Source organism: Phodopus roborovskii, unplaced genomic scaffold (genome assembly GCF_943737965.1).
Source record: "Phodopus roborovskii unplaced genomic scaffold, PHOROB, whole genome shotgun sequence".
NCBI lineage: Eukaryota > Metazoa > Chordata > Mammalia > Rodentia > Cricetidae > Phodopus > Phodopus roborovskii.
This window is the reverse complement of record NW_026126517.1, coordinates 33,215,463-33,227,641: the sequence shown is the minus strand read 5'-3', so window position 1 is coordinate 33,227,641 and position 12,179 is coordinate 33,215,463.

Here is a 12,179-nt window from a genome sequence, read left to right as displayed (position 1 = left end):
AGAAAAGGGCATTGTTGTTAGGGGCTGCTTGGTGGATTGGTTTTCAGTTCTCCCACCAGAGAGGAGCTCAGTTTGCCAAATATAAATAAATAAAAACCTTCCCCTCAAAACAGAAACTGGTTGTCTTATGCCTTCTTTTTTCTCTTGCAAACTGAAAGGTTGTCCAATAAGTTTGCTTCAGTCTGCACCTGGTTTTTCAGGAACACACACACACACACACACACACACACACACACACACACACACACACACACACACACACACCACTCCCTCTCTCTCACCACACAACTCAACCCTCTCCCTTCTCTCTCTTCCTTTCTCTCCCTCCCCCTTTTCTCTCTCCCATTTCCTACTCCTTCTCCTTCCCCTTTGTACATCTCTCTCCCTCTTTTTCTCTCCCTTCCCCTCTCTCTTTCTACCCCCCTTTCCCCCCTAACACACAGCGAATAGGCTCTGGCAGTGTTGCAGAGCCTCCTTCTTGGCAGGAAACAGGGCAGAGGGGCGGGGCCCCCTGTGTCTGGGTTGCCAACTCCGGGCAGTGGAGATGCCAGGACGCCTGAGCTGAGCCACGGCAGATTCCACTCTGCTGGAAGCCTCGGAGGCAGCCAGGCCTTTGCCAGCTCCTTCCAGGGCACAGTGAGGCCGCAGGGCTGCCTCTCGGCCGGAGGCCTCCTCGTGGGCAAGCTGCCCCTATTGTCTCGCCTGGCTTGGGGCTGCTGGCCATGTTCGCAGGCAGAAGTCAGCGCCACTGCCGCTCACCTCGGAACTAGCTCAGCAGATGATACGGGAGGCTGGAGTTTTATTGCAAATCCTCATTTTTGGCTAGCTCACAGCTACAGAACATCAAAAGAATCAGCTAGTCTGAGAGCAGCCAGTGCTTGCAGGCTCGCAGTGGGAAGAGTAAAGAGGTGCAGGCCTCCAGCACGCTATGGTGAGCCCACTGAAGTTTTAACAGAGACCAGCTTTCCAGACCCCTCGGGTCCTTTCCTTCCACCAAGGTGCTTCCTGTTGGGACGGCAGAGGGCGCTCCCTCCTCTGACAGCACTGCGACCCGGGCAGCCTTCCCACATCTGGAAATGGGCTCTACCACTCTTACGAAATACCAGAGAGCGGGGGATCTGTCTGTGTGAGATGTCCTGGCACCCGAGTGCGCACGCATACACATCACAAATTCCACTTTCTCATGAGTTAGATTTCCCGTGAAGAGTGCTTGTGGAATGTGGGGAATTTTCCTTGCCAAGACGGCCAGCACATCCTATTCTTGGGCTTGTCTGGCCTGGGGTTGAAATGCTTGGATGGACCACCTCTGGTCTGAAGCCGTTGCCTTCCCCTCCCACGTGGAGTGGGGAAGAAAAACAGGAGACCTCCCAGATCTTTTCCTCAAGGGAAGAAATTTAAAAAATGTTCAGCGCTGACCTTATAGGCCTTCCTGATGAAAGCAGATGTGGAAGTCCAAGACAGGGTCTTCCTAATTACAAGAGATTAGGAATGCCAAAGTGACAGGCCAGGGACGGAGGAGTATGGGGCTGAAGCCAGCCAAAAGCTCTAGTTGCTATTCTGAGACTGCACCCCAGACTTCTGAAAGCTGCATGCATTTAAATGTCCACATTTTCTGCAGGAGCCAGAAATCTCCACTTCTCTTGGCCAAACAACACATCAGTCTAATATGGTGTGGGAGAAATATGTTACATTCTTTTATGGACAGAATGTTAACATCACCCAGAATCAATATTTATATCCGAGAACACAATGAACTGGCTTGTTTTGTGCTGCATGAGTTTAAGACAGGAGCAGACAAGTTGAGGCTCAGGTATTCCAAAAGGGTTCTTCCTGGAAGACTGGGATTGGGTCCCTTCCTGGCTCCGCAGTCGTCTTGTCTCTTGGGATTGTAAGAAGAAACTAGAGCAAAGCAGGAACCAGTGATGAGGGCCCAGATGTGAGGCAGCATCCGTAAGCAGGTCAAGGCCTCCTCCTGTCAAGTGAGGAGAGGGCCAGGGTTGCATCTGGCCTTTGCTGCTGAATTCAGACAAGGTGCTGGCGCAGAAGAGAGGGACACCTGGAAGCTGACAAACATGGACCAGAGGGAAGTGGGCTGCTCCCTTCTAGGTGTTCTTTTTGGATCAGGCAGTTGCTTTCAGGTGAGGCAGTAACTGGGAAAGAGGCCTACCGCTATCAGATGTCTTTGTTTGTTCCTTCACATTGATTTTTTTTTTTTTTTTTAAACTTTTCTTCCTCTGGAGACAGCTCAGAGCCCGGAGTCAGCTACTTGCTCCCTGCATGTAAAATCTTTACCTAATTAAAACAAAAGCAAAGGCCTTTCCCAGAAGATTTTGTGTTTCCCAGCAACACAGAATCTCAAAATGGGAGCTTCCTCTCCACCCTCTTCAATGTGAGGACTCAATGGGGCCTCCTTTTGCAGAGCAAGCTGGTGCTCTTCGTTTTCAGATGAGGCAGTGAATGCTTGTGCTTGCAGCAACAGTACTTGCCTCTGGTTAAATACCTGGAGCTCATTACCGCATATCCTGCAGCAGTCTTTAGTGCCTTAATAGGCATGATCATCAGGAAATATCCTTTGGTTTAGAGGGAAGATTAAGGAATGATTAATCTTGGCCCCATTTAGTTAAGGGTCAAGTCCTCAGAGAGTGGGACCCCTCTTTGCAGGTCCACAGTTGATAATCTGCTTTGTAGTCTCTAGCCTTTCCTCTGTGTTGTTAGTGTTTAGTTGTTGCAGTGTGCTTGGTTTGTCCTGTTATATTCATCTAGTCCTTTTCTATTCTGAGACAGGGTCTCACTCTGTAGTCCTGCTGGCCTAGAACTCATTATGGAGACCAGGTTGGCTTTGAACTCAGAGATCATCCTGCTTCTGCCTCTTAAATGTTGGCATTAAAACCTGTGCCACCATGCCCAGCTTTTCATCAAGTTGTTACAGACCAACAGTAAATATCCCAATCATATTTTCTATAAAATCAGTCAAGATTGAACAGATACTGCCATGCCAGAAGGAAGTCTAGTGTGTTCTTTCTAGATGCACGGTTCCCTTGCTCAATCTTTGGCAGGAAACCTATGCAAGTACATTCTGTAACCACTGCAGAGATGCCGGCTGATTTAAGCCTAAAGTAGAAAAGCTGCCTTGGTCCACATGCTCTTCTGGAGTCAAGAAAAGGGGGAAATAGTCAAGGTTGGCAGCAAGGCAAAGCATAGAACATGAAATCTTTGTAGGTGATTTTGCCTAAGCTTTGTCTAAGTCAACCGCATGTCATCCCATGTCCCAACTTACCTTTCCAGCTCTAGTCCATTAACAGAGATGCCTCCTTAACATGCACAAAGACTCCTCACTTCCAGCCACTTCCACCTGACCCACCCTGCCTTCCTCTAAGCTTTCCAGCTCCACAGGTGGACCCTACCCGTCAAAGTGTCTTTTTCCATCTCTCCCACATCTAACTCATGCTCCATTTTGTTCTTCCTTTACTTTTATTTGGGATTACAGGCATTCTCCACTATGACCGTCTTAATCATGTTATTTAGGGCTTTGTTAGGAAGTACAATCATGTCTGTATTACACATTTTTAGTATTTTGATAGCAATATTTCTATATAGTGGATTTCTTAACTTCTTGTTGTTGTTTTGAGACAGGGTCTTACTATGTATGTAGCCCTGGCAGGCTGGAAACTCACTTTGTAAGCCAGACTGGCCTCAAACTCAGAAAGATCTGCTTGCCTCTGCCTCCTGAGTGAGCGCTGGGATTAAAGACATGCTACCATGCCTGGCTGTTTTTTTTTTTTTTTTTTTTTTTTTTTTTTTTTTTAGAAGGGCTGCTTCATAGCCTTCACCGGAAGTTTATTATCTTCTGATGTTACTGCTTTGCAAAAACAGCTGTGGTTGTTTTTCCCCTGCTACAAATTAAAAGTCAAGTCCCTTAGCATGGCATCTGATGCTCATTACAACCTACTTGCCAACACTTCACTGTCTGCAGTACCTGGGAAGTACTCAGGGCCTTGCACAGTGCTATGCAAGTGCTCTATCACAGAGCTACCTGGCTGTTTCTAGTTTCTTTAAAAACAAGAACAATAAAACTATCTTGCTGTAGTACCCAGCTTAAAGTTCTTACACTGGTATTTTTTGGACAACCATTGAACCCTTCCTTTGTATTTTTCAGAAAGCTTGGTTCACAGCTGTTTGATCACTTATAGGACCCCATTGTAGTTAGCCTTGGCCTTTCTTTCTTCTTTCTCTTTTTCCTTAATTTATTGTTGTACTATGAACTAGCTCCCAGAGGAGAGGGACTTCCTCCACTTTTCACCCAGAGCACAGAGAAATGTTGGAATGAATGAATGACTACCTAAATCATTCGTTGTCCCAAGTGGTGAGTGAAATCCATGTTAGTCTGCCAAAACAAACAAACAAATAAACAAAAAATCAAAAAATCAAATAAACAAAACAAAACAAAAAAAAAAAAAAAAGGAGAACTTCTTTTCATAAATAGAAGGCTACTTACAGCATCCACCAGCCTGGAGACAAATAGGTTATCATCTCACATTCCACTGATCTCAGCAGCCATTTGCTCTGGGCTGCACACCCATGTCTTCTCGTATTACCCTTCTTTCAATAATGCCAAATATATTTCTGGCCAGTCTCCCTGGCACACGCTTCCCAGCCTTTTCTAGCCATCAGCTTATGGTATGGTTTTTATATCCTACAACACTCAGCTGCTTTTGGCCAATCTTAAACAAAGGCAGACGCAAGGTTTTAAAATTTCTTTTCCTAAGGAGCTTGAGGAATTAAAAAGGAGACCATTCCTTAATTTCATAGTTCAGTGAGCAGCTCAAGTGAGCCTACGTGCCTGTTGGTACTGAGCATGGAAGGAATGCTAGCAAATAGTGACCTGAAGCTAGAAGCTCAGGGAAACCACAGGCTTGTAAGAGCTGAAAGGAATTTTTTTCAACTGATAGCAGAGATTTAAGCCAGCTGCTCAGGACTAATCTCAAGTTTAGCTAGTCTAAAACAAACTTTTTTGTTTTGTTTTAAAAACAGTGTCTCACTATATAATTTACCAGGCTGACCTCAAACTCTTTCTAGTCAAGGATGACCTTGAACTCTGGTCCTTTTGCTACAACATGCAGAGAGCTGGGATTACAGTTTATGTGGTGCTGGGATGGAGCCCAGAACTTCATGCACTAGGCAAGTGCTCAACCAACTGAGCTACACCCCTAGTCTCAAAACAGAATTCTTGATCTTTCCTCCACAGTATTTTGTCTCTAAGGCTGCCCCATCTCAGGCAATAGCACCCTGTCCTTGGCCTGACTGCTAAAACCCCAAAGTTATGAATTTGTGTGTGTGTGTGTGTGTGTGTGTGTGTGTGTGTGTGTGTGACAAATACACATGTGCATGTATATATGGGTATTGCTGGGGTTCAAACTCAGGGCTTGTGCATGTTAAGCAAATACTTTACTACTGAGTCACACCCATGGAATACTTTCTTTTTTCTTTTTTCTTTTTTTTTTTTAATTTATATACAATTACTTAGCACCTTTGGTCCATTATAATTCTAAGCTAAATTCAATCCATTGACTCTTGTCCACCTCCAGTGCCATAGCTGATGGACTTCTGTGCCAGTTTTCTTTCCCTTTCTCTTTTTGAGACAGGATTTCACTAAATAGCTCAGACTGTTCTATAACTCACTCTGTAGACCATGCTGGCTTCCAAGGGCTGGGAATAAAGAAGGGTGTGTACTGCTACTTCCCGTCTCTGTGTGGGTTTTCTAACTAGGCTCCTGATTCTTCCCTTGCTTCCTTGAAATTCTCCTCACAACAGTGAAGAACCCTTAAAAATACATCGGCTCCTCATGCGTGCTGAAATCTGGCCTCATGATGCTTACATTCAAGTTGAAGGTCTTAGCCTCTCCTCACGGGTTTCTGCACGACTGTGGGCTCCACAGTCAATGTGCCTCACACCGACTGACCCAGCCAAACTGCTTCTTTCCTTCTTCTTTCCTGTCTCAGAATTGGGGCCTTTTGATTCTCACAGTCTTACTGGCTCCTTCAAAATCAGTTTTTCTCCAGAAGACAGTTTTTGAGACTTTTCCTCTCCCATAGTTCCTATCACTTCTCATCCTTGGCCCGTGGCTGGGTACTTTACAGACCTCTCCTCCCAGTGGCAGATAAACCCAGGGGTCTGGGACCTGGAACAACTGGTGACACAAACATGCAACATCATGTCCAGTTCTCAGATCCAGCAGGCTCTGATGCTGCCCTGAATTCATGCTGTTCTCATTAAGTATCTCTGGAACAGTCCAGCATGGTGGAACCCCTACAGTTCCAGTTCTCATAAGCCTAGGATCACCCTTGCTAGGCAGCCTAGGATCACCCTTGCTAGGCAGCCTGGGCTACATGACACTCTGACTCAAAACAAACTAACCCCCTAAAAAAACACTTAAAAAAAAAATCTCAGTAACAGTGTGGGTATGGTGGAATGTGGAGTTAGAATTAAATATGTATAAACTCCTATTTAAGTCATTAAAAAAAAAAAAAAACCTCACAACTTGAATGTTGGAAGTAGAGGCAGAAATAGGTCAATATCTAAGTATGAGGCCAGCCTGGTCTACAGAGCAAGTTCCAGGATGTCCAAGGCTACACAGAGAAACCCTGTGACAAAACAAAAGACTTGGGCTGATGTGGCTGCACAGGCCTGGAATCCCAGCACTCAGGAGGCAGGTAAATTCAAGGCTATATAATGAGATTCTGTCTCAAAACAAAAAACCCCTACAAAAATAACAAAAAAAAAAAAAAAAAAAAAAAAAAAAAAACCTTAATTCTAGTTGCACAACTATGCAAATAACTTATTATCCCAACCCCCCAGTCTTCATTTACTTAACTATAAAATGGCTATAATATAAAATTGTGGTAGGAATTAAATGATAAAATTCATATGGAAAGTGGAACAGACTGCTTACTTTGCTTATAGTGTGTCTAGCTGCTGTTTCTCTTTTGCCTGAGTGTCCTGTATTCTATGACAGGCCCTATTCTAAATGTTGTATATGGATAACTAGTTTAACCCACATAAAAACTCTACGGTTTACATGTTAGCAGCACGTATATTATAATGGGAACAGAACATCGAGAGTAGGGCCCCTGTGCAAGGGGTGACACAGAAACTTGAAAATCATTCCACAACAAGCAAAGAAAATAAACACGAGGCTGAGAGGCAGCTCAGCAGTAAAGGTTAGTCTAGTGTGCCTGAGAGGGGACATGTTGAGAAGAACAGGTTCAGGAAGAAGAGTGAGTGGGAGGGATGAGAGTGCATCCGGGTGAAAGTGACTGAATTGTATTCTAGATTTATATACAATTTTCAAAGAAGAAATCAATTACTTGCTAGGTGGTGGTGGTGCACACCTTTAGTCCCAGCACTTGGGAGGCAGAGGCAGGTGGATCTCTGTAAGTTCGAGGTCAGCCTTGTCCACAGAGTGAGTTCCAGGACAGGTTCCAAAGCAATACAGAGAAATCCTGCCTCAAAAAAACCAAAAAAGAAAAAAAAATCAATTTCTTGTGTACAGATGTTTTCTCTCCATGTATGTCTCTGCATCAGCTCCATGGCTGTTGCTCAAGATCAGAAGGTGTCAGATTCCCTGAGACTAGAGTGATAGGTGGTTGTGAGCCACCATGTGGGTGTTGGGAGCTAAACTAGGGTCTTATGGAAAAGCAGCCAATGCTCTTTGCCACTGATCTATCTCTCTAAATGGTCTGAGAGTTTAAAGGTGAATAGTTATCTCAGGGCTGGGGAGATGTTTCAGTTGGTAAAATACCTGCATGAGGACCTGTGCCCACATTCCTAGCACCATGTACAAGCACTGGTGTGATGGGCATGTCTGGGACCTTAGCTTTGGGAAGAGGGGAAAAACAAGTATATTCAGAGCATGCTGGCCAAGCTGCTATGTTGGAACCCAGCATGATCCTGAGAAAGACAGTAAATTGTGATATAGACAGGGCTTCCATGTCTGCCTTGGACTGGCTTCTTTTGGAATACTTTTCTCTCCCTCTCTTTTTAAATCAGACACACACATCTATCTTATTTAAGTCACTGTTGACTTCATTTTGTTGAATCCAATCCAATCCAACCAACCAACCAATTAGTGAGTTCTGGGCTCAGGAAGAGATAGGTCCTATTAAAAAAAAAAAAAAAGCAAGAAAGAAAAAGATAGAAAGCAGTAGAGGACCTCTGGTCTTCTCTCTCTCTCTCTCTCTCTCTCTCTCTCTCTCTCTCTCACACACACACACACACAGTTACTTCATTTGAAACTCTTAATTTGAGATGCCCTATGCAGAGCTACTTAAGTACTAGTCTTTACCACACATACATGTAGACATCTATTTTAATTTTTATTATGTGACCATGTGTTTCACCTGCATGTATATCTGTGTACTACTTGAATGCCTTGTGTTGAGGAAGCCAGATGTCAGGTCACCTGGAACTGGGGTTACAGATAGATGTAAGCCACTGTGTGGTGTGTGGGTGCTAGGAATCTAACCCTTCTGGAAGAGCAGCAAGTGTGTGCTATTAACCACTGAGCCATCTTTCCAAGCCCAGAAGCACACCTTACGAACACTTCTGTAGCCCTACACAATAAATTAAAGTCAAGTGGGGAGATGCTCTTGTGAGTTGGATGTAGTGTTTGGGTCACATGTAGAACAGTCATAACAGTTTCACAGCTTCCCATTGATCCAGCATTGCAGACATTCAGAAAAATCTTCAGGAATCTGCACTGTCTGCTCTTAATTTCCATACCTATGTCCTCGGCTCCTCTTCGGAACTGTCATTCCTGTTTCTGGCCATAGTCTCTCCACAGACACGTGTTCCCATGAGAGCATTTCTAGTTCGTGTTCATCTGATAATTCTGACTCTCAGTCCCTCTTCCACGAGCTGGCATGTGAGCTAATGTTTATATCTGTAGGCATTTTAAAGTTTACATCTGAGTGCAGGTTTTGTGAAAAAGGAAAACAACTCAAAGAAAAAGGCCCCAACTTGGAAGTCCTGGTGGTACAGCAGGAAATATTTCAGAGAGCAGGAAGTAGTTCTAGCTTTTCCACCAAACAATTCTTCATTATCCCCACCCTCAGGGAGCCAACATCCTGGTGCAGAGCAGTTAGAGAAGTGTTCTATCTGGACAAGCATTACCACCTGTGTCTGTTGACTTTTACCAAGCATGGCCACCAGCTGCTGAAGCTGGGAGAGAAGCTAAGGTGTGAACAGGAAATGCCCACTCACAGTGAAATGTTTGTTTCCCAGCTGTTTAGAAAAACCAATACAGTTCTAAGAAGTCTACTGTTATTTTCTAGTAGTGAAGAAACAAAGGACAAACAATGTATCCTCTATTAATATATGAATTTGTTGTTCACTCTATTATGTTCATTTCTTCTTCTCCCTTACTAAAATTCCTATCATCGAGCAATAACGTCCACAAAGTGATGGCATTGCTAGGATTCTTTAATAGCCAGCTATAATGATGTGACTGGAAGTGTGGAGTGTGATTTCCAGGGAAGATGGGGAAATCAGGCTTGCTGGTTTGTCCTTGCCTCCCTCCTCACGCTGCCAAGAATTTCAAAGGGATGGCTGCTGGCCAAGCAGCTATGCTGGAACACAAGGTGACCTTGAGAGATACACTATGTTGTGGTACAGACAGGAACCTCTGTTGTCAGTCTTGGGCTGGCTTCTTTTGGCATACTGCTTTATGAGAGATACACACTTCTATTTAAGCCACCGTTGACTTGGGATTCTGTTAAATGTAACCAACCCAGTCCTAACTCTGATGCTGTGAGGAGCCTTGGCACTTTTCAAAGTATGGTGGTGATTTCTCTTACCTAATTCTTGCCTTCTAAAGACACTGTAAGAAAGCAGAAGCACTGTGATGTCAGGAGGGTAAACCTGAGGTAACACAATTCAAGACTTGCCCAGTGCCACACCCACCCGCCTGGGCCCCGGGAGGAGGGTGGGCTCTGGAAGCCATGGCTGCCTCATCCTGAAGATTTCAAAAGCATGGTAGAAATTCACAAATCTCCTTTGAAAATATTTTGATTGGTAAGTGTGGTTATTTTTAAAAGCCAGGAATTTAAGCACAACATTTCTTCAGTCAAAAGATCAACTAACAAGGGACTTCAGAGTCACTGACTTAAAAACATCCTTCAAGTTGTCTCCAGAATGCTACTGCCATATACAATGAATTAGAACTCACTGTATTGTTCTAATGCACATTGAAAGAGCTGCACTGTCAAACAGGTGAAGACATTTTCTGAATAAGCAATTAGTGAAATGAATGTGTGACTGTTCTAAAAGCCTAGCAGCCTTGATTAATGGAGAGTTGACGAAGTCTTTCAGAGGAAAGGCAGAAGTAGAACTTTTTTGTTATGATCCAAGCAAACTGGTCACATGGATTCAACATAGAAAAGTTTTAATGAGACAAATGTCAAGCAAGCATATCAATTTCTTAAAGAAAATCTAAAAGTTTAATTACAAAACACTTGTACAGAAACCTGGCAATTCAACAATTCCAAACACATGTACACAATATTTTTCTAAAACTCGTCAGAAATAAAACCCCTCATCTCCCCTCCCCAGCTGCTCCTGTGTTTTAATAAAAAGCAAGAAGGAAATGTGTAACACTCAATAGGTAACTGCTTATTTCTGGAGGAGGACATGTAGGTGCAGAATCAACTATGAACCTACTGGAAAATAAATCCTTGTGCCACCCTACACCTTTCCCACCTCCTCTGTGTTGAGCCTAGAGGTGAGAGAAGGTAGCACAGGCCAGCTCTACACAAACCGACTGAACCCCAGCCACCCTCCAGGCAGGTGTCAAGCGACTGGGAGAGGCAGTATTTGAAAGCAAGCTACTGCTTTGACAGGGATCCCATCCAGTAGATTCTCTTGCTGTCCTCTTGAATTCTGGTTATGCAAATGTGTCTAGACAAGATGAGGTATCACATCTAGTAAGATGGGAATGATGATCTTTGGACCAAGTCATAGCCTTATCTGGCCATAAAATCAGTGCTATGGGAGCGGTACAGAACTGCACACAAAGAGAAACAGCAATATGAGAAGGAAGGAAGAAAGGACAGGAAGCATCTGGCAGAAGGCAGACACAAACTTCCAGAACCAGCTTGCTGTCCTTCTGCCACAGACAGTGATTTCCACATGGGCTTAGTAGGCAAGAAATCTAAATGGCAAAAACAGGAGATGAGGGCAGGGAACCAGGATAGCACACGGGCAGCAGAGCTGGTGGGCTGTGCAGCAATAATGAAAGGATCTTTTCCTAAAGGAGTGGTATGTGGGCTTCAGTGCATAAGGTTGATATGTTCACACAACTCACTACTGTTACTACTGCTGTTTCCTTTGGACTGTCTAATAATAAAGCACACAGACGAGAACATAGTGCCGAGAGGACAGGATGGTGCAGCCACAGGCTGGGTGCTCTCTCTGTGAGAGCCCACCCTTCACCCCTGCCTTTGGAGTTCTTGCAGAATGGGCTCAGTGTGCACACTGCTTTGCTTCCAGAGATCTCAGCTGCCACTTTTAGCCTTGTGCTCTAGAGCATAAAAGAAAAACCAAAGACTAAACCAAAGCAAAACCCCAAATTCAAAACCAACCCTGAGGAGAGAAACAGAACCTGTTTGTTTTTTTCAGTTAAACAAAAATCCCTTACTAAGGAGAGGGAAGGAAGGAAGTCTGTCTTTTCCACATAGACTCCATGGATTTGGCAGTTAGCGGCTATAGAAGGAAGACAAAACACAAGAGGATTCCACTGTGCCCTTTTGTTAGCTCAAGAGACTACTTCCAAAGAAGTTTCCATCAGCTTAATGCACAGGATCTGTACAATGAAGGCAGAGTTGCAAAGTTTCCACTTAGTTAAACGGGCTGCTTTCCAACCGTGTGCTCCTTTCCCTTCCTCCCTCTTTACCAGTGACCTTTTCCTCAGCCAAAGGGCTCCACAAGACACTGTCAGCAGATGGGACTGAAGAGCCTTGCTGGGGCTGGGACTCCAAGTCTAAGCAGGAGCGATGCTCAGAGAACAGCAGGCAGGTCCAGGAAGGAAGGAGCCAGCGTTGTCCTTCAGGGCAGCAATCACAGAGCCTGCTGAGGGCTGGCACCTACTGAGCACCATGTGGGGTGTGAAACACAGCCTCACTCCACAG